This window comes from Balaenoptera acutorostrata, chromosome 17 (assembly GCF_949987535.1).
Source record: "Balaenoptera acutorostrata chromosome 17, mBalAcu1.1, whole genome shotgun sequence".
In the NCBI taxonomy this organism is placed as follows: domain Eukaryota; kingdom Metazoa; phylum Chordata; class Mammalia; order Artiodactyla; family Balaenopteridae; genus Balaenoptera; species Balaenoptera acutorostrata.
In genome coordinates, this window is record NC_080080.1 from 77092980 (window position 1) to 77112990 (window position 20011).

Consider the following 20011-nt stretch of genomic DNA (forward strand, 5'->3'; position numbering starts at 1 on the left):
ACTAAGGCACGCACAAGTAAATCAAATCACAGAACTAAATTACTGTGTGTTTAAGGCACCGTGTTTTGAGCACCACAGCTGAGGGAAGTAGCAGTCAAATCTAAGCATTAAACAACTAAATAGATTCCCCAACGCAAAGGATAAGGTTGAGAGAGATCGCTCACGTTCTCAGAACTGAAGAAATTACAGCTTAGCCACTGATGGCCTTCAAGTGACAAAATACTTTATGATCCTTGCCCAGTGAAGTTCACAGCTTCACGGGGCCGACGAAGAGAGGCGGCCTATGATGGGCAGCATCGAGACCACGGAGTTGCTGTGAAATAAAACCACTCGTCTGTGAAGGTTCTATTTCAGCTTGTCCCTGCCCTGTGTTGGACCATTTGATTGTCATCCTCAAACCTCAAAGCTTTATTGCAGAGTTTTCACCGCTGCTAAAGGAATAGTCATGGCCCTGCTCCTGTCAAAGACAGTATTTATGCCCATGAGAAGATAAAACTGTTGAAACAAGGGAAGATGTCGCAGATTTACAAGGGATCAAATTCACAAGGCAGCAAGTGGATGTGCCTGGGTTTCACCTTGTGAGCCCTCTGATAGGAAAGCAAGCGTGAAGGCCGAAAAGTCTGTCCTTGATGGTTTTGGGACAAAATATCACTTCCCCTCTTGCACCACCCCGTCCTCTCACTCCGAGGATGAGGGCCTAACTCTGCACTGGCGTTCAGTGTTTTCAAAACTTCCACACAAATTCTAGGGCACGCAATCAACTGAGAATCATAAATGTTCCTAAAGTTTGGGAAATAGGAGAAATAGAAATTGGTTTATGAAACCAAGTGTTCATATTCATAGTATCCCATAAAAAGAAGCATACACAATCCCTCCTCAAATCTCTTCCAAGAACGAAGAGAACACAACACATTATGGAAAGAAAGAGGAATACTTCATTGAATTCAGCACTTAACTGTGAAGGATGGAGCATTCTGTCTGGAAATGTCATTTTATTGTAGGAGTTCTAAACTAGACATATGACTTGAAAACATCATTTGGGCCCTGAAGATACTGGGAATTCAGCAAGTCAGTAAAATAATGAAGACAGCTATGGAGTGACTGGGGAGGTGAGGAAATTCAGTGTTTCATACAGACTCACTGAATATATGTATGCATGTAGGAAAATGAGTTTTAATGGAAAAACTGAAAGTTGTGATTATTGTTTACAATTAATTATGCCATTATCTGTAATCCTAGCAGACTATACCAGGTATAAAGCAATTAACGTATTTTACATTCTGTGCATTGCTTGAAACAGATACCATAATAAAATTTACTTTTTCATTTAATCTCATTTTGGCAGACAGTTACTGGGCTGTTCCTAGGAGCCAGGTGCTACCCTGACCATGAGGGATACAAAAATGACTGCAATCTGTGCTGTCGTTGAGATCACAGACCAGAGAGAAGAGACTCCATTTGAATGGAAAGGGTCTGTTTCAGTGCAGAACGAAGGCACACGAGGGGGCTATGAAACCACCTGCAAGGGGCGGGCGAGGCTAAGTCACAGGCTCAAGGAAGACAGTAAGCCATCGCGGAAGAAAGGATGCCTGGAGCAGGCTCCTGAGGCTGTCAGGAGCAGGGACGGCACAAGCCCAAGGCCAAGGGCAGAGAGAGCCTGGCATTCACAGGGGCCGTGGGTCCCTTCCCCATCCTGGGGGAAACCCTGTGAGGGAGGGAGACAGAGCAGGAGAGGTGGACAGACCGTCTCAGGGAATCTTGTATCCAAGCGAGGGGGCCTGAACTTGACCTTGAAAGTGATGGAAGCCAGTGAGCAGGGAGCAGCTTGATGCTTTAAACCTGGCTGGTGCTCTTTGGAGTGTGCAGAGCAGATCCAAGAGGGCAAGGAGGGCAGCGAAACTCCAGGGAAGGAGGGACTTGGGTTTGAACGAGGTGTCCCGTACTGAGCTGCGCAGGAGGGAGTTTTCCTTTGAGGGGCGTCTCTTGGCCTCACCCAACAGATACATTTTTGGAAAGCTGCAAACAAATTTTGTAAGCCAAATAATATTTTCCCATTGACAATTTACTCATGTTTATATTAATTTCATTGATTAAAAAAAAAAAAAAACTGGCACTGGGCCCGAGTGTGGTAAGAACCTTGGGGTTCAGCTGTCTTTGGAGCATGTTTCAGCTGCAGAAGCTTCGCCTCAAGTCGAGCTCATTGGGACATCAATGTGTAAAACAGGCAGACGCAGAGGGCCTGGGCTGGAGCAGAGCCTCAAATCTCAACGCCCCTCAGCCTTGCAGTCCCTAGTACTTGAGGGGACAGAGCTGGAAAATTATCGATGAAGGTGAAGTCATTCGTTCTGCAGATTGGCCCATAAGGCGCCGGCCCCAGCAGAGGTCTCCTTTCGGAGCCGGGATGTAGCAGGAGACAGGAGGGCTTGTATCCTGGCTCTTCCTGTGTGAACCACACAACTCTGAAAAGTCACTGTCTCCCAGGCACCTGCTGCCTCATCTGCCAAGCTGAGATTGCAGTTCCCCCGCCCCTCAAGGCTGTTGAAGTGAAAGCACTTTGTGAAATGTGTAAGTGTGTAATCAAAAAGCTAATCGCTACTGCTGATGGGTAGCCTCAGATCAGAGGGCTGGGAGCGAAGCCCGTGACCTGAGTCCCCGGTGACGAGGAGAACCATCACGGCCCCCAGATGAGGACAGAGGTGACGGACAGCACTGGTCTCTCCGGGGCCGCCATGTGATAAACCCGCTGGAAGGGGAACCTTTGGTTGGCACCTGCAGCAATTCCTGTGGTTCCGAGAAACCTTCAGTAAATCTAAGCTGTCCAAGGAATACAGTTTCTAAACAGGAAAAAGAAACCAAAAAACAAAAAGACAAAACATTTTCCTTCAAAGTCTGAGAAACACCGCGCACACCAAACCATCACACTCGATGCACTTTGGCAAGGTGGGTAAGGATGGATCTGCAGCCAGACAGACAAGGGCTCGAATCTCACCCCGTGATTACCTGCTTTGTTCAACAGCTACCCACTGTGAGAACTCCTAGAGGTGATGCACATAAAGGACTTAGCACCGCACCTGGCCCCTGAGAAGTGCCCAGTAAATGCCAGGCAAAGCCCCGGCTCCACAACGTCCTACTCGTGCCACATCACGTGCACCCTTACCCTCTGGAGCCTTCTGTCCGTTACCACGCCAGTGTCTTCACTGGCAAATGCACAAGCCCCGAAACGCACTGTAGACCATCAGCCTCTGGTACCGACCTGGGAGGAGACTGGGAACTAAAGGAGGCGGTGTGTAACGTATTTCACACATCACGGCAATAGTGCACAAGTTGAAAACAGAAGTAGCGCTCTGCGACATAGCCTCAGAAGCACACAGCCGTCCTACTTATGTATGAGGCTAAGTGCCAATAAAGTGGCTACGTATTAGTTTAAAATTTAAGAACACTTCACATAGCACTTCAAAACCGGGTTTCAGTAGTCTTAAAAATAAGAGATCGATTGGATGCGAATGTCTAATTATCAAAAAGTGCTTTGAAACATAGTCGTTGTATTTAAGATTAATGAGATACACTGCAAACACACATAATGTCAAGTGTCACTAATAAAGCACAATGAGGAACCCTAAAATGCTGCAGATCTGGCATAAAATGTCTTCTTAATTTCCTGGTTCTTTTTTTTTAATTTTACTTTATTTAATTTATTTATTTACGGCTGTGTTGGGTCTTCGTTTCTGTGTGAGGGCTTTCTCTAGTTGTGGCAAGCGGGGGCCACTCTTCATCGCAGTGCGCGGGCCTCTCACCATCGCGGCCTCTCTTGTTGCGGAGCACCGGCTCCAGACGCGCAGGCTCAGTAATTGTGGCTCACGGGCCCAGCTGCTCCACGGCATGTGGGATCTTCCCAGACCAGGGCTCGAACCCGTGTCCCCTGCATTGGCAGGCAGATTCTCAACCACTGCGTCACCACGGAAGCCCCAATTTCCTGGTTCTTAATGGGAGATTTAAAGTCACAGGTTTATATAGTTTTTCTTAATTGTACTGAGCATCTCTTATTTGAATGCTTAGTGACCAAAGGGTGTTAAGAGTAAGAGAGAAGTGCTCTCCAAGGCTCCGAATGAGGCACCTGACTCTGGCTGGCCCTCCTGGAGGCCACTCAGAGGAGCTGAACGTCCAGCTGTGAAGTGAGCCCAGTACACAGCTGATGGACACCGGTGCTGCGTGCACAAACCGGTGGTGCTCAAGGAACGCGGCGAGGAATAAACAGCTCCACAGAAGCAGAATGCAGCATGCTCCACAATGGAGACAGGTCCTGGGCTGCTGGCCCTCTGAACCCCCGCGTGGCCATGTCCTGTAACCGCAGACGATGCTGTCACACTTGTATGGCAGCGGACGTGAAACCCACAACTGTCCTTTTCGCGTCCAGGACGTCCTTCAGTCCCGTTCAAGCCCACAGACTGTTCTCAGGCCTCTATCATGTTAGATTCTGTGCTGGATTCTAAAGGCACAGAGTTAAAACATAATTCCTACCCTCACATCGCTTAAAATCTACTAGAAACAGGCGCAACTTCCCGTAACACAAACCAGACTAATGAGCGCCCTTTATGTCCTCAGAGAATGAAAAGAGGACCTGACTGCATGCACAGCCCGAAGGGACCACGAGTACAGGAATCTGTAAATTCTGAATAAACACAGATTTAGGGATAAGAAGAGTCTCCGCACAGGAGAGGAAATCTGAACTGAGCCCCCCAACTGAGGGGGATTTTGACCGAGTTTCTACTTGTGCTTCTTGCTGTCAGTGGGTCTGTTTCACCTTCCGCAGGAGATGCTGTTACTTTCCTCTTGATCGTGTTAGTACGTGTCTATTCAGATGTCACTCGATTATGGACATTTAAGAACTGACAACAGCTTTCCAGTCTGGGTTGTTGAATAAAATTGTTATTTTTGTGGAGGGCTTCCCAGGTTGAGAAATAGCTTCATCCCTCTCCAGGAAGTCAATCAGTCCTCAGAACTCCGCTAATGTGGCAAAACGCTCCGCAGTTTCCTCTCGGATTTCAACTCCAGCCCACCTTCTCCCGGTGCGCCGTGTGGACGCCCGGGCTGGCTTGCGTGGTGCTGCTTGTTTATTCATTCTCTCAGACAACTGAGAGCCCGAGCAGTCTTTGCACGAAGGGAAAAATTTTACATCAACTTACCATGTAACTTGAGAATCACATACACGCTTAAAGCAAAAAATAATTTCAAGACTACTTATACATGTACCTAGTATGTATTGAATTGTGAAAAAATCTGAAGGAATGAAAGGTAAAAATTCTTGGATTTTGCTCAAAAGAACTTTTTTTTTTTTTTTTTTTTTTTTTGGGCCACACAGCATAGCTTGCGGGATCTTAGTTCCCCAAGACTTTTGTTTTAAAAGGAAAAAGTAACTTTTGAAATGGGCCTCAAAGGAACTCCCAGCCTCTGGGAGACAGGAATTGATAAGGAATTCCAGGCAAGGAAAAGCTCATACACTCTGATGAGACAGGTATGTGAAAAACAGGAGGAGAGAAATGGATATTTGTGTTTTTGGGGTTTTTTTTGGTTTGTTTGGGGGTTTAATTTTGGTGGGGGGGGCATGCTGCACGGCATGTGGGATCTTAGTTCCCCAACCAGGGATGGAACCCATGCCCCCTGCAGTGGAAGCTCGGAGTCCTAACCACTGGACCGCCAGGGAAGCCCCTGGATACTGACTTGATGAGGGTGGGGATCCCACTTGAGAGGTGACTTTAACTGCCAGGCCCTGGAATTTAAACCTGATCCATAGGTAACTGGGAGGAAACAGGATGTTGGAGCAGGGGAGTAACAAGAAGAAAACAGTGCCTGCAAAAGACTTTCCTGCTTACCAAGCGGACTGGTCTGAGAGCAAAGGCTAAGGCAGGCTCGCGAACAGAGGGCGAAGTCAGGAATGGAGCTGTCTGGTGACAACGAGATGACAGTGCCGACGCACGGGGCACATGGAGGGTCCGCAAAGCTTGGCGCCTATACAGGCACGTGGGGTAAAGCACCAGGAGTCACGCCACGGGGCGTCCTTCCAGAGGAACGTCCTTCCGCTGGCCGTCCTGGTCAAAGCTGCCTCTCTTTGACCAAGGATGACGTTGAGCTCAGTTTTAAGTGTGTCCCACAGAGAATCAGACCCACTAGACTCAAGTAACGGCAAGAGATCAGTATTTCTGGTCACCGATGGACCAGTGCTCCGTGAGGCATGTCCAAACACCACCCAAAGACCAGGGGCAGAGAAAGTGGCTTCTCCTCCTCAGCTAAACAGGAGGAATTCCCCAAAGAAGAAACGCAGATTAGGAGGATTCTCAGGTTTCTGTTATACCTATGAACCCAGGTACGTAACAAAATAACAGAACTGAATATTTAACATACGTTTATCCTAGGGGTCTTTGTTGTGTTCAGGCGGCTATAACAGAACGCCACAGACTAGGTGGCTTATGAACAACAGACGTTTATTTTCCACAGTTTTGGAGGCTGGACGTCCAAGATCACGGTGCCGGCACGGTCGTGCTCTGGCGAAGGCTCCCGTCTGGGCTGCAGGCTCCCTGCCCCATCCTCACGTGGCGGGAGGGGTGAGGCATCTCCCCGGAGCCGCTTCTGTAAAGGGCACTAATCCCTCCCATTCACGAGGCGCCACCCTCAGGCCTTCAGCACCTACCAGAGGCCCCATCTCCTAATTACCTCCCCACTGGCCACCAGGAGTTCAACGTATGAGTTTGGGGGACACACACACACTGAGACCACAGCACTGGGCTATCGTGCGTGGACCAGCGTGGAGAGGACACTCCGTGTTTCTGAACTTCGCTGAGTATTCAGAACGCGTAAACGCTTTCTCAATCCGCAAGGATGCAGCAGACACTCAGCAGGCTGGAGAATGAATGTGAAGGTCTAATCCCTCAGCAGGTGTCCTCCTCTCTCTCTAACGGGCACGCTCTTATGGGGCCCTCAACCGACTTTCCTGTTCCATTTATGACCCCATCACTATAAAGAAACCAACTGGTGTGAAAGGTCTGGGGTCTGATAGAAGAAGTGGACCTGGGTGCTACACCCACTGTGTGTCTGGTCACATGGTTGCCCTTTATATGAGGTTAACCTCTTTGATTCTTGCACCCCTGTCTACACCATGAAGATGCTACACCTTCTCTGCAGGCACGTGACGCTTCCAGCATTGGGGTCCCAGAGCAGGCCTTCCACAGATGACGGCTTTAACTTTCCTGCTGGTCTTTGTAGAAAAGCAATGCCTCCATTGACGGTGAACTGACTTAAAGTGTAACAGCCATTAATAGTGAACAACAACAAACTATGCACACACAGCAACCTACAGAATTTGTCTTTCATTTGATTTCAAAAAACAGCATTTTAGGGCTTCCCTGGTGGCGCAGTGGTTGAGAATCTGCCTGCCAATGCAGGGGACGTGGGTTCGAGCCCTGGTCTGGGAAGATCCCACATGCCGGGGAGCAACTGGGCCCGTGAGCCATAATTACTGAGCCTGCGCGTCTGGAGCCTGTGCTCCGCAACAAGAGAGGCCGCGATAGTGAGAGGCCCGCGCACCGCGATGAAGAGTGGCCCCCGCTTGCCGCAACTAGAGAAAGCCCTCGAACAGAAATGAAGACCCAACACAGCCATAAATAAATAAATAAATAAATAAATAAATAAATTTATTTATTTTTAAAAAAAAACACAGCATTTTAAATATGCCAAATAACTTAAACGGTAATTTAGTAATTTAAATTGTAATCAACAGTGGCTTCTTGAACTTCATAATAAATGTGTGTTAAATCCTCACAAATAGAATCTGCATACAGGGGTATTTATGTTATTTTATTTTTTAAATTTTTTTTTGAAGATTTTCTGATGTGGACCATTTTTTAAGTCTTTATTGAGTTTGTTACAATATTGCTTCTGTTTTTACTTTTGCTTTTTTTTGGCCCCGAGCCTTGTGGGATCTTAGCTCCCCAACCAGGGATCAAACCTGCACCCCTTGCATTGGAAGGCGAAGTCTTAATCACTGGACCACCAGGGAAGTCCCGTGGGGAGGGGTATTTATTTTAGAGAGGGAAATATCCTTATATCTTTCCTTCCAGAAGCCTATAGGCTCTTTGTGAACAAGGGGAATAAAACAACTGAAATCCCAGCTGCTTTTTCCCAAGGATGCCCCCTCCTTTCCCTCTTCTTTTTTAAAAGGCAGCGAGCCCGGTCAGGGGGTCTCGGCAGTGGCCTGCTCTCCCCGGCCCCAGGAGACCTGCTCAAGGTCAGCCGAGCCGGCTTCGAGGAGCCACCGGATGGTTCTGGTGGAACCTGAGCTCTGAGTCACTCGCTTGGCAAAGAAGTGATGTGGGAAAAGGCAGAAGTCAGAGATGCTGGCGTGAAAGGTAGATGAGTCATGGAGGGGAAACAGATCCCTCGCTGCGGAGGACCAGCTTCAGGAAACACTGAGAGGGAGAAAAGGTGTTTGTGGCAAGCTGGCAGGTATTCTTGGTCAGGACCATTTAACACACAAACAAAACTGCAAGTCTGCTTTTGCTCCCAGCAATCTCAAGTCCCCAGCACTCACACTATAAAAGAACAAAACTCCATCCCAGAGAAGTTTTGAAAAAGGCAACTTTCCAGGAGAAACTGACTTTATCAATTATTTCAGTTTGATTAAGATAATGAGCAACTAAAAACAAGGGAAACATTGTAACTTACTTCCTGAAACTGCAATCACCTGAATAATGCACAGAGGTTGGTAGTTGTGTGTCCCCTTGAAAGGTGACTTACATGTACATTACATAGGAGGACTGAGGTTCTAGGTTGAAAAAACTCAAAAGTTTGATTCAAAGCACATTACAAGGTCATTGTATGCCTGCATTTGCTTTTTGAGTTTCCTAAAAGAAGGGACCACTTTTTTAAAAAGACCCATCTTGTACTTTTAAAACATAATAACCTTAAATACACGTATTGAGGAGTGGTGAAAAATGTTGATGACAATAATAATACATATTCTTTATAAGGCGACTTATCTGTCATTTATAAACTCAGAAACGAACAAGTTTTAAAGAACTTTAAATGTGAAAATAGCCTAAAACAATTGAAAACATTTGGATAATAAAACAAAAACTATGCTTTTCACAACAATCTTTAGAGCGCTTTTTTGTTTGTTTCTATCTTCTTTAGGGGAAACTCGTATAAAAACAATTTAAAGTAACCAGCACACAGAGACCTGGCATTACTTGAGAATCAGACATAGGAGCCCAGATTTAGAGTCTACATAACCCAGGAGACACTGGGTTAATGATTGACAGGGCTGAATCCTGTCTAATCTTCCTGATGCAGGGCCTGGCCAAATAATAATATTGACAAAGCTCAAGACAATTATGCCTGTGAAGGCAACTCACTATCTGGTCCGGGAAGGAGGAAGGAGGGGCCCCCCGCTTCTCCAGGCCTACCCTCTCCCCGGCACTGCCTGTGGCTGTGTCATGTGACCTTCCCCAAATCCCTAGGCGCGTGTTCGTATTCTTACTTGGCACGTGGGAAACTGAGGCTTAGAGGTGAAGTCCAATGGCAGGGTTAGTACGCAGCGGAGCTGAGGTTACACTCATGTCTATTCAACCTTGCAGTTCTTTCCTGGCCACTAGGGCTGCCAATTCACCTGCTGTCGGGAGCCAGCTGGGTGGGAGGAGGGGCGCAGGGAATCCTGAGAGGGAACAAGAGGCCCCTGATTGCTGGGGACTTGTCCTGCTTTTAGCACTTGAAAGTCCCATGTTCCAGAAAACCTCTCACTTGTGGGCAAATCGAGATGGGTGGGCTCCTAGAACGAGCAGAGTGGGGAAGACAGGCCCTGTTGGAGACGACCCCCATTAAACCCATCTGTGCAGAGGTGCAATTCTACGAGCTGGGGGCTGGGGATGGGAGATGCTGAGTTCCCTCCAGCCAAGAGGAGCCCAAGGCTTTCATATCAGAACTTCTTACATCTGTGATAAGGGAACATGGTGATAAGATTGATGGATTTCAGTGTGTCTCACTGATAATGTGCTGTTGGCTTTTTCTTTAATCCCTCTTTCCACAGATTGCAGAATTCCACCTGGCAGAGGCTGATTCTTGTTTGTCAGCCTAAGTTAGATGCTAAGATTCCAGGAGACCAACACCATCTACCCAACAAAGTTCTGCATGATGGAATGATAAACAGCTACAAAATGCATGGCGTGCTACCCAGGTAATGGTACGTTACATATGGATGCTGGAAGAGAGGCTCGAGGATAGCTGTCAATCAAACCAAAGCATGTGGTCACTCGGGAACACGGGCGCCAAGGCTAAGACTTGGTGACCTCACAAGGGCTGCTCTTTACCACGTGTCAGGTCCTTGCACACGTGAGTTAACTGGAGAGCTGTCTGTCAATTTCCTAAACATTCTCAACTTCCTCATTTGGTGACACTGAGCTCTCAGCCCCTCTGTCAAAGGGGAGGAACCATCTGGACCTTGACCACTGCTCATCCACTTCCTCAGCTCCTTCATGGGAAGATGGGTCTGGCTAAAGGATGTCTCCAGGCTTGCCATCAGGAAGGAATCCGGTGGCGTGGACGTGGGACAAAGCACCCAGCAATGTCCTTTATGGACACACACATTCTCACGTCTGCTGACTGTTCTCCAACACCTGCCCCACCCTCTCGGTCTGTCCCCTGGCTGACATCTAGGTTCTGCCCTCCTGACGGAACCTCCCTAGGGAGGCCATCCTGCAAACATCTCTGTGCCCCAAATTCCCAGGCATTTGCTGTTGGCCCTACAGCATTAGGGCTGCCAGAAAACACCACCTCACTCCCCAAGCACAGACAGTGTACTTCACACTGGAGTGTAAAAACGTTCATTTTTTAGAACTGTTTTCGAATCCATGCACTTCTAGATACCAGGGAGATTACTAGTAAATATTACACAGCCCTTAAAAGAGTAGAACTGCTGGGAGACATGCAGACAACATATCACAGAAACCCCTGGGGAAGGAAATCATCGTCACTGTTATTTTGGTCCTGCAGGACCTCAAAGGTGGGACTCCTCTTTTTTTGCCAGAGAGAAAAATATCTGAAACCTCAGCCTCTTTGTCTCAGTGTAATATGACATAGGTTTTCAGAGACAATCAATATCTTCTGCTCAGAATGGATCAAAGCAAAGCAATACACCTACTTGAAAGAGGACTGAGTATTTACGGATTGCAGGCAGAAGTCACAGGGAATCCTTCCTCTCTTAAAGTACTCTCTGCTGCACGAAATATCTAAAAACAGAGAAAAGAAAAGATCGCTATCGTTTTTTTATTTGACAAAAATAGGCAGGTATTAAAGATATACAACAACAGAAAATGAAAATTCTTTTAAAAATTGGTCAATAAATTTAAAAAAACAGATAACGAACACGGAGGTAAACCAAACTGTGTTAGTTTCTACATACACGTTTCAGTTAGAAGCTAAGTGTTTTGTTCACCTTGACTAGTTTTTGAAGGAGACATTTAGCCGCAGATAGCAAGTATAAAGACAGAAGAATATCAACACCAAGTTGTGGGAAGTCACACAAACGAAGGTTGACAGGGCGTCATCTCATCCTCAGAACTGCTGTTCTGCACACCGAGGTCCGCGTGTGCGCAGGGAGTGACGGGCTGTCAGAGTCTCAAGGGGCCTTAGAGCCCACCTGGGACAAACCCCACTTCAGTCCACGACACAGAGCCCACTCAGGGCGAGGGCTCAGCGCAGACCACCCAGCTGGCTGGGGCAGAGCTCCTGATTGCCACGGGGGCGCCATTCACGGCACTGCAGCCTGCCACGCCAGTAGCCATTCATTCATTCATTCATTCATTCACTCTCCAGGACTGACTGAGCACTTTCTATGGACCAAGTTCTGTTCTAGGCTCTGGGGGTTAAGACCAAGTCTCTGACCTCCAGAGAAGGGAGACTAAATACAACAGCTGCTGTCTTAGACTGTCCCACTGGAATGGCAGCTGGGGACACTTGAGCATAATCCCGAAGGCACTGAGGGAACAAGCCTTGGGTCTACTGGAGGAAGCACCCTTGGAGCAGGGGGGCGGCCGGGGCCCCGAGCCGGGGGAGCAAGGAGGCCGGTGTGGCTGGAGCGGGGGCCCTGCGGACACACAGGGGGGCGGCTGAGTCTGTGGCGATGGATGAACCAACCGATGGGGTGCAGGTAACAGGGGGGCTAACGGAGGGCAGAACCTTGGAGAACATCTATTTAAAAGGGGGGCAGAACAGGCAGCTGGGAAGGAACAGCCAGAGACGGGAAGCCAGCAGGGTTGGTTGCCGGCTCTGCAATCAGCTCTGACGGAGAATACTTGCAGCTCAGCGAGGAGGGCGGGGTAGGGACAGAGGGAAAGACAGACGCTGCTCTTCTGACGGGCTGCGCAAAAGTCGGTGTGCAAGCCTGACAGGGCAGAACACTAGAGCATGTGGAGGGTGTTCTGACTGCAGGCCCCAAAGTATCGGAAATGCAGGGCCTGGTTCCACGTAGACATTTTCCTGGTGGCAAGAGCTAATGCAAGTGTGTGACCCTTAAGGGGGACTTCCCCTCCAAATCTGGCAAGATTGAAAATCTGTCTAAATTCCATCAAACGTATAAGGAGAGCAGGCGGCCTTAATCATAGGAAGGTCAAATGCGAGTGTTATATTCCAAGCCCAGAATTTACAAGCTTGTCTTTAATGAGCACATACAAAATAAATGACTGAAATAAATAAAGGAGCTAATTAAATAAATAAAGCAGTCAACCGGCGTCCCATCGCAAATGATAACTCCTGACAATGCAAGCAGTTCCAAAAGCAATCCCTAAATTACTTAACGGTACAACAGTAAGGAAGGTGTTTTGTGATGCCTTTAAGATGCATCTTTAAATTACTGGGTGCACTTAAAAAATTTTCTCGAATCCCACGTGATATAAATCTATTGCAATAAAAACACTTCCAGGCAGCAACCTAGAGTGCATTCTGAGGAGGGTTAGGAGGAGGAAGAAAAGACACGACAGTTCCTATTTATGACATTTAATATTACAGATCACACATAAGGCAACAGGGAGACTGAAAGTCCATATGAAAGAGGAACCAGGTCGGTGGCCCACCCTGACTCCTACTTGACACTAAGAGCGGTGTATGTGGTGCAAAAGAGTTCTGGATCCAGCACTACTGCCCTTGTCCTGAAGTCTTCACACCCCACCCCTGGTCACTCCTCCTCAGGATCCCCAGGCTGGGTGCCTCCCTCTGCCCCCTGCACCCCATTATCATTTATCTCACGGCCTCCCCTCCGCAATCTGTCACTTCCTGCTGAGAGGGCTGCGCCTTCTTTCCTTTTTTAAGGCTTAGCACAGAACCTAGCACGTGGCAGGTGCCCGTAATTATAGAATAAATAATGAAAGAAAAACTAGACACACTTAGATGAGGCCTGATGGCTCCTCAAACATTTTTCCAACCCAGGCAGGTTCTGGAGGTTCGACCCTGAAATATTTATCAATTGTGAATGACAGGCCTCCCTCAGTGCTTTTGATGCCACAGATGCCAGGGGACCAGCCAGAGAGCCGCCTGCAGCCACCACCTGGCAACTCTTCGCCCCATGGCCTGGACTGGCCCCCACTCCTTCCTTTTTACTGTAACTTTCAGGCCCTGTTCAGCCCAGTTGCTTTGTGGCAAATCATATTCTACATGGAGGGAGGGACTTTTCATTTTTAAACTGATTTTCATTTTTCCTGCTGTGATTATAAGCCCCTAGAAGAGAAAGTGAGAAAGTATCTCTTATAGCAGACAATGTTTTAATTTTAAAATATTATATGCTTTATACTCTAGTTCATGCGAATAGACCTATTTTTGATGGGTCAGAAATGTCATTCATCAATAAGGAGTTATGGAATTATAAGGATGAGAGAGAACAAAATTTTAAAGTGCCCAAGACATTTATTTTTACTTTCTTATCTCAGAAATACCTAAAGATTCCCCTTCGTGTAGTTAAAAAAAAAATGTTAAGATGTGATTCATCTGAAGATAAAAGTGCAGATTTTGTTACTCTGCAAAAACATGAATAACATTTTACTTAGTGCTATTAGAGAAATGCCCCTTTAGTGTATGTTAAAAGGCCCTCCGGGATATCACAGTAAACTACTACACAATATTCGCAGACGGTTATATTTATATTTACCTTTTTGAGAAGTTCCTTCTAGACACAGAAAGTCTTTTAAGACCCAACCCTGAGAATCAGCATCAGCCAGAACCACTTCCCACGGCTTCCCGTGACGCACAGCCTAACAACGGTGCTTGCAGCGGAGAGTCACACAGCTTGCGTTTGGACAATAATTTACTTTTAAGGCAGCCGACTTCTTAGAATGCTCTAAGACCAGGGTAACTTAGGAAGCGTTTCACGAGATGAAGAAAAGGGAGAGGGACAGACAACGACGGGATCGCATCAGTTTATTCTTCCCCAAGTGAGGGTCTGAGCCCGTCTGTGGATAGGAGGTTATTTTCCACGTCTGCACAGGGAGCACCTCAGGCAAAGAATGAAGAGGCAGGAGGGCTCTGGGCAGGTGAGGAAGAGCAAAGCCCGGAACTGAGCTGCGCCCTCCGCCCCCGCACCACGCAACCTCGTGAAATGTGACTGGGGCGTGGTTTGCGGCATCGGGGCGTCCAAAGAGGAAGTCAGTGCCCCCCGCAGGGTGACCCCCTCCAGTGCCCACTTCACCAGACACGGCATCTCAAAACCCAGAGGCCGGCTGACGATGAACCACACTCGACTTTCTTATTACAGGCGACACCCTATCACAATAAACGACAAACTTTCAGAATATTCCTTGTTCTTTTCTTCAAACTGTTATTGGGGAGAAACAGTACACCCCACGAATGGACGAGGGAGGGAATTCGCAGGGGCTGAGGGTACGGATGGGGAGGGAAACACAGTTAGGATTCTGAAGTTTTCCTCGACCAAAGAACACGACGAACCCCTTGAACCAGATTATAGCTTCAAATCAAAGCAGCTGCTTTAACCAAATTCTGACACGGCAACGTCTGGCTTTTCAGGAGCAGGGAGGTAATTCCTGACAGCCTTCAGATACCAGCGGAGCTCTCCACGGATCCCAGACGCATGGTGGCAGCCAGCCAGCCGTGTGACCGGTGACTTAACACACAAGTTTCTGTGGCCTCCACCGTCTCACACGGTGAGGACATCAATATTTAAGTCTGAGGGCTAAATGGTGGCAAGGGGCTCTTCCCGAATAAAACAGAACTCTGCGGAGAAGGTACGCTGAGAAGCAGACACTCGCATAGCATTTGTTTGCATTTCTTTAAGCTCAGCCTTGGCCGTTTAAATATTTTTCCTTCTGAATGTATCATCTTTATCACAGAATTCAAGATTATTTATTGTTTGATTTGGAAAATCATCCAGGCGACCATGAATAGAAATTTTAAAATGTTGTCAAACATAAGTCAAAGTGGTGAGAACCCCACCTTCTGTGATTTCAACTCCCGAAACAACATCCTTGTTAAACAAAGCCCGAGTCAAAAATTCTGTTCAGCATAGGCCGAATACACACCGAGAAGTGTTTCTGGCAGAACGGGATGTGCTACCATCCTCTATATGAAAAAGGCTTCATGAAAACTACAGAAGGGGAAACAAAGAGAACCATCCAAAATGAAGGCTGCACACATCTTTGAAGAAACAATGGGCATTACTTCTGCTGAGACCCTGCGTTGACACCAGGAGACCCGCTGCTCTGTCCTAATTAAAGTGTATTTCTCCGAACTCTCCTCCGTGGCTCATTATTCAGGAGAGTCTGGACCCCATGCAAACAAAGTCGACAGGGCACTGAAACGCACCTCCAAAGACACCTAAATGGATGCAACATCGGGCTTTCCTAAACAGCAGAGAACCAATAAGAAGCGCTCCCCAGCACATGCACTCTTGAATCCAGGTAAAAACAAGATTCCTACATGAAGACGGTAGCTGTTTACCAGCCCAGCCTTCTCCGGGAGGACATATTTTACATGGAACGCCGGAGAGCGTGTGATATTAACAAAAGCAAGATCAAATTAAACAGATGACATGATGAACACACTTCATTTCATGCATGGCCGTGTTTTTCAGGCGAGATAAAGACTCAAAGTAATTACCATGAACTGAAACTTCTTCCTTGATCTCCTCTGGCAGCCGGCAGTCGGTGACTGCCTTGCTCTCTCAACAAAGACGATCGCCTTCTCCTCGGTGCCTGATTCCTCCTGTAACGTTACCAGCTAAGCACCTCCACCGTGGCCAGAACGCAGCAGAGTATCTCTGTATCCGTGTCTCCAATGCAGCATAAAGAGTACTGTGGAAACCTATCAAACCGGCGAGCAGCTAGGCTAGCAGCCAATGAGGAGCGGCTCGGGCGGAATCCGGCACATGCTCTCTGAGGCTCAGGCTGTCACCAGCGTTTAGCAGGCTGCTAATCTAATTATAGCTAGTTTGCTAGCACAGAGCGATTGGAGCAAAGCACAGGAGCAAATTAAATTTTAATAAGTGAAACCCCGCAGACAGAATCATCTTGATTTCCTGTCATTTTGAGGATTAATGTGTCACCTTATAAACCATAAGTGGTTTTTAAAGTGCATTCTTGTTTTTCTTCCAATCTAGAGAAACAAAGAGTGGTTAAATCAATGTATGGTATAGCCAGTTTCCTTAAACTTAACAGATTCCAAAGAATATGAAAAATAATGTATATATATATATGTGTAACTGAATCACTTTGCTGTACAGTAGAAATTAATACAACATTGTAAATCAACTATACTGCTATAAAATAAATTTAAAAAAAATTCACAGATTCCAGCACTGAAGAATAAATAATAAAGTCAATAGTAGGAAGGTATTAGTGGTGGTGCTATAAAATCTGAGACTTCACTTTATTCACCCTGATTAGCAATTTGCCACTTATTTGTCCTAAAGTGCTAATTAGTCTCTCAATACAGTTTGAAATGCCCATGGTGGAAATGTACTAATTTCCACCCATCGTGGAAATGTACTAATCAAGGCGTCAAAAATCATCACCTTGACTACAGTGATGAATAATAATTCAGAGGTACAAGAGATGGAAAAGGAGTATCAGAAGTCACTGTAAAGGAAAAATTAAGGAAATCTGCCCACGGCACAGTTTAATGGTAACAATAGTTCTAGAAGCTGAATCTTGCAAGAGGCACAGGAGAAAACCGTGCATTCCAATAGCCAGGCTGCCTGGATCAGCTACTCCCTCCTGGGTGACTTGGGGCAAGAGGCTGGATGTCTCTGAGTCTCAGAGGCAATAGTGGGAGGCACCTTGCAGCATCACTGCCAGAAGCAATGAGTACTCAGCTCTCAGCGCAGGGCCTGGCACAGAGTGAGTTCTAAATTAAGCTATTATTAATAGCAGCAATCTTTTCACAATACCATAGTGTCTCCCTTCTTTTCTGGTGTCAGCTACTCAAAAAAGAAGTATCTAAACTTCTCCAGTGTACAGCTTTGTCAGAAATACCATTTAGAAGCAATTAATGGTGACAAGCCAAGAGCAGACTTGATTAATCATGCAGAACCATTATTGGTATTCACTGTAGTAACAAACAGTATTTCACCTACTTCTTTCTGGATATGCGTTAGTCACTAATTTCAGTTTATTCTATATGAACCAATCTTAAAAGGAATTTTCAGGAAATTGGGGTTTAAAATTGCATTTCGTTAATGATTTGCAATATAGATTAAATGCCATTATACATTTGAGAAAGTGTTTTCGATGGAATATAAATTGGGGCAAGTCTGTAAGGAGGAGGTTGATTAAATTTAAAATGAGGCATTTATGTGAAAAGGGGAGAGGAGAGAGGTCAGCTAGTCAAATGCAACTTTTGTCCCCGTATCCATTTATTTATTTGTTTTCCCTTCAAGTCATTTCTTCAATATGTTCTACAAAATTAACAGTCCTCCAATGATATTAATCAAATCTGTTAATCTGTTAAACTTCTTTTCTGTAATTTCCCCAAATCGGTATATGTTCTACCAGTCAAGTTCCAATCCAATGATAACATGCAAACTTCTCATTTCTGTAGTTATGCTGTGCTTTGTTTTTTCTTTGAAAACCTTTACAAAAAGCTGACATGCTCAACAGGCATCATGATATGCTCTGAGGAACCAAATACTCCCAGGGGTTAATTAGTAGCTGTGGAAAAAAATACTGACTAAGCGACATCCTTCATCCTTCCATCTTTGCGTACCACAAACTGGATGGGAAATAAACTAAGGAAAGGAACAGCATGGCCCATAAACGTCAGGGGAAAGCACAGAAACTCATGGTCTATACATCCAAGAGTGAAAAAGTGTGTAGAAATGTAGACACAGACACCAACTGTGAGAAAATATGATAGAGACAGATTTCCTAAAATGACCCTCACATGTGCTACCTTGAAGCAGTGTCCATGTGGATTATGAAACCGCCATCACCATTATCAGGAGCTAAAACTTCAAGAGGAATTGGCTTCAGTGATTTGGCCTAAGGCACCGCTCCCTGGAGGCTGCCGGGATACAGCCTGGTACCACTCGCAGGCATTCGTCTGGGAAACGCTAGCAGCACTTCCTCTTCATGTAACAGACTGCTGGCTCAAAAAGGGGGCACTTTTAAAAAGCTGTTTGATTAATTTGTCTTGTTCCTGTTTTGTATAAGCCATTTAAACAGACACTTTGTAAGAGAAAGAAGCAACTGATCCTTTCTTAGGTCTCAAGCTGAGAGCCCCTATGTTAGTTTGAAAGTGAGTAACAGTTAATTTCTGATCGTTCTATTGCCCCTCTGCTGGGGGAGCCTAGATTTTTTTTTTTTTTTTTTAACCTCTGGAATGAGGGCTTTTGTCTTTGAACTTCAGTCAACTCTGCCTTGATTCTGAACAATCAAAACTCAACGAAGAGTTTGGGGCACCTACTCTGTGTAAGGACCGTGCTGGACATTGGGGACCCTGCAGGGAGTTGGCAGGGGCCCCGGATTCTCAGTGGAGCTTCCATTCTAATGAGGGATAAACAGTAAGTGAGGCATCAACCCAGGGGTAATTATGATGGGGGCGAAGTGCCGTGAAAGGATACAAGTTGGGGTGAGAGTCTGGTCTGCAGCTGAAGGATGCTTTTGGCTGGAGGGTGGGTGTGACCAAGAGAGCTATGAAGTCCCAGAGAGGCAGATGGAACCAGGGGGCCCGGACGGAAGGTAGAGGCACAGCTGCAAACAGCAGACTCGGGGCGAGGAAAGGGTTTGGTCCGAGCCTCTGGAAAGCTGCGCGTTGAATGTATCCTCAACAGGAAGGATGTATCCTCCAGGCCCCCTTCTTTCTAGTTATCTTCCAAGTCCCACCCTCACTCACCCTTCTCTGCACAAGGCGTGAAAACATGTACGTTTCACACTGACTGTACGGGGGGAGGAGCAGGTGACAGTCACCCAGAAACGTCCACCCCACTGAATGGGGTTCTGCAAGTTCTGTTTTGATTCTCTAACCTTGGAGGACGAGGAGAGGAAAGCCTGTGTATCAAGAAGGGCCATGTACAGAAGTTGAGACACAGATGTAGAGAACAAACGTATGGACACCAAGGGGGGAAAGCCGCGGTGGGGTGGGGGTGGGGGTGTGCTGAATTGGGCGATTGGGATTGACATGTAAACACTGATGTGTATAAAGTTGATGACTAATAAGAACCTGCAGTATAAAAAAACAAACAAAAAAAAACAACTAACACTAAACTTTCTTTGGGTTATCTGTATGGAAATATGTTAATATAAATGTTTCAGACATTACATGAAATTTCTAAAAATCTTATATGTTCTGGTATAATGTTATAAGTCATAATTCTAGTTATTACTTTAAAATGTATATCTCAGAAATAACTAAAAAAAAAATAATAATAATAATAAAAAAGAAGGGCCATGTAGAGTGTGGTGACAGTCTTCTTCCCTTGGGAAAGAAATCAGGGTTCACGTACGCAGAACGGTTCTAAGCCCACGGCTCC

General features: G+C 46.3%; 1 protein-coding gene across 5 annotated transcripts in view; it reads right to left on the minus strand.

The window, feature by feature from the left end:
• The window catches only part of FAM110B (family with sequence similarity 110 member B), a 139664-nt gene that overhangs the window by 48253 nt on the left and 71400 nt on the right, over window positions 1-20011 (minus strand). For 2 of the 5 annotated variants that reach the window (XM_057532286.1, XM_057532287.1), the window contains exon 4: window positions 11186-11273. The exons of 1 other annotated variant lie outside the window; for it this stretch is intronic. The gene's annotated coding sequence lies outside the window, so the exon portion shown is untranslated. Of the gene's footprint in view, window positions 1-11185; window positions 11274-16143; window positions 16356-20011 lie in introns of those variants that run through there. 2 more of the 5 variants (XM_057532288.1, XM_057532290.1) reach the window with 2 other exon arrangements.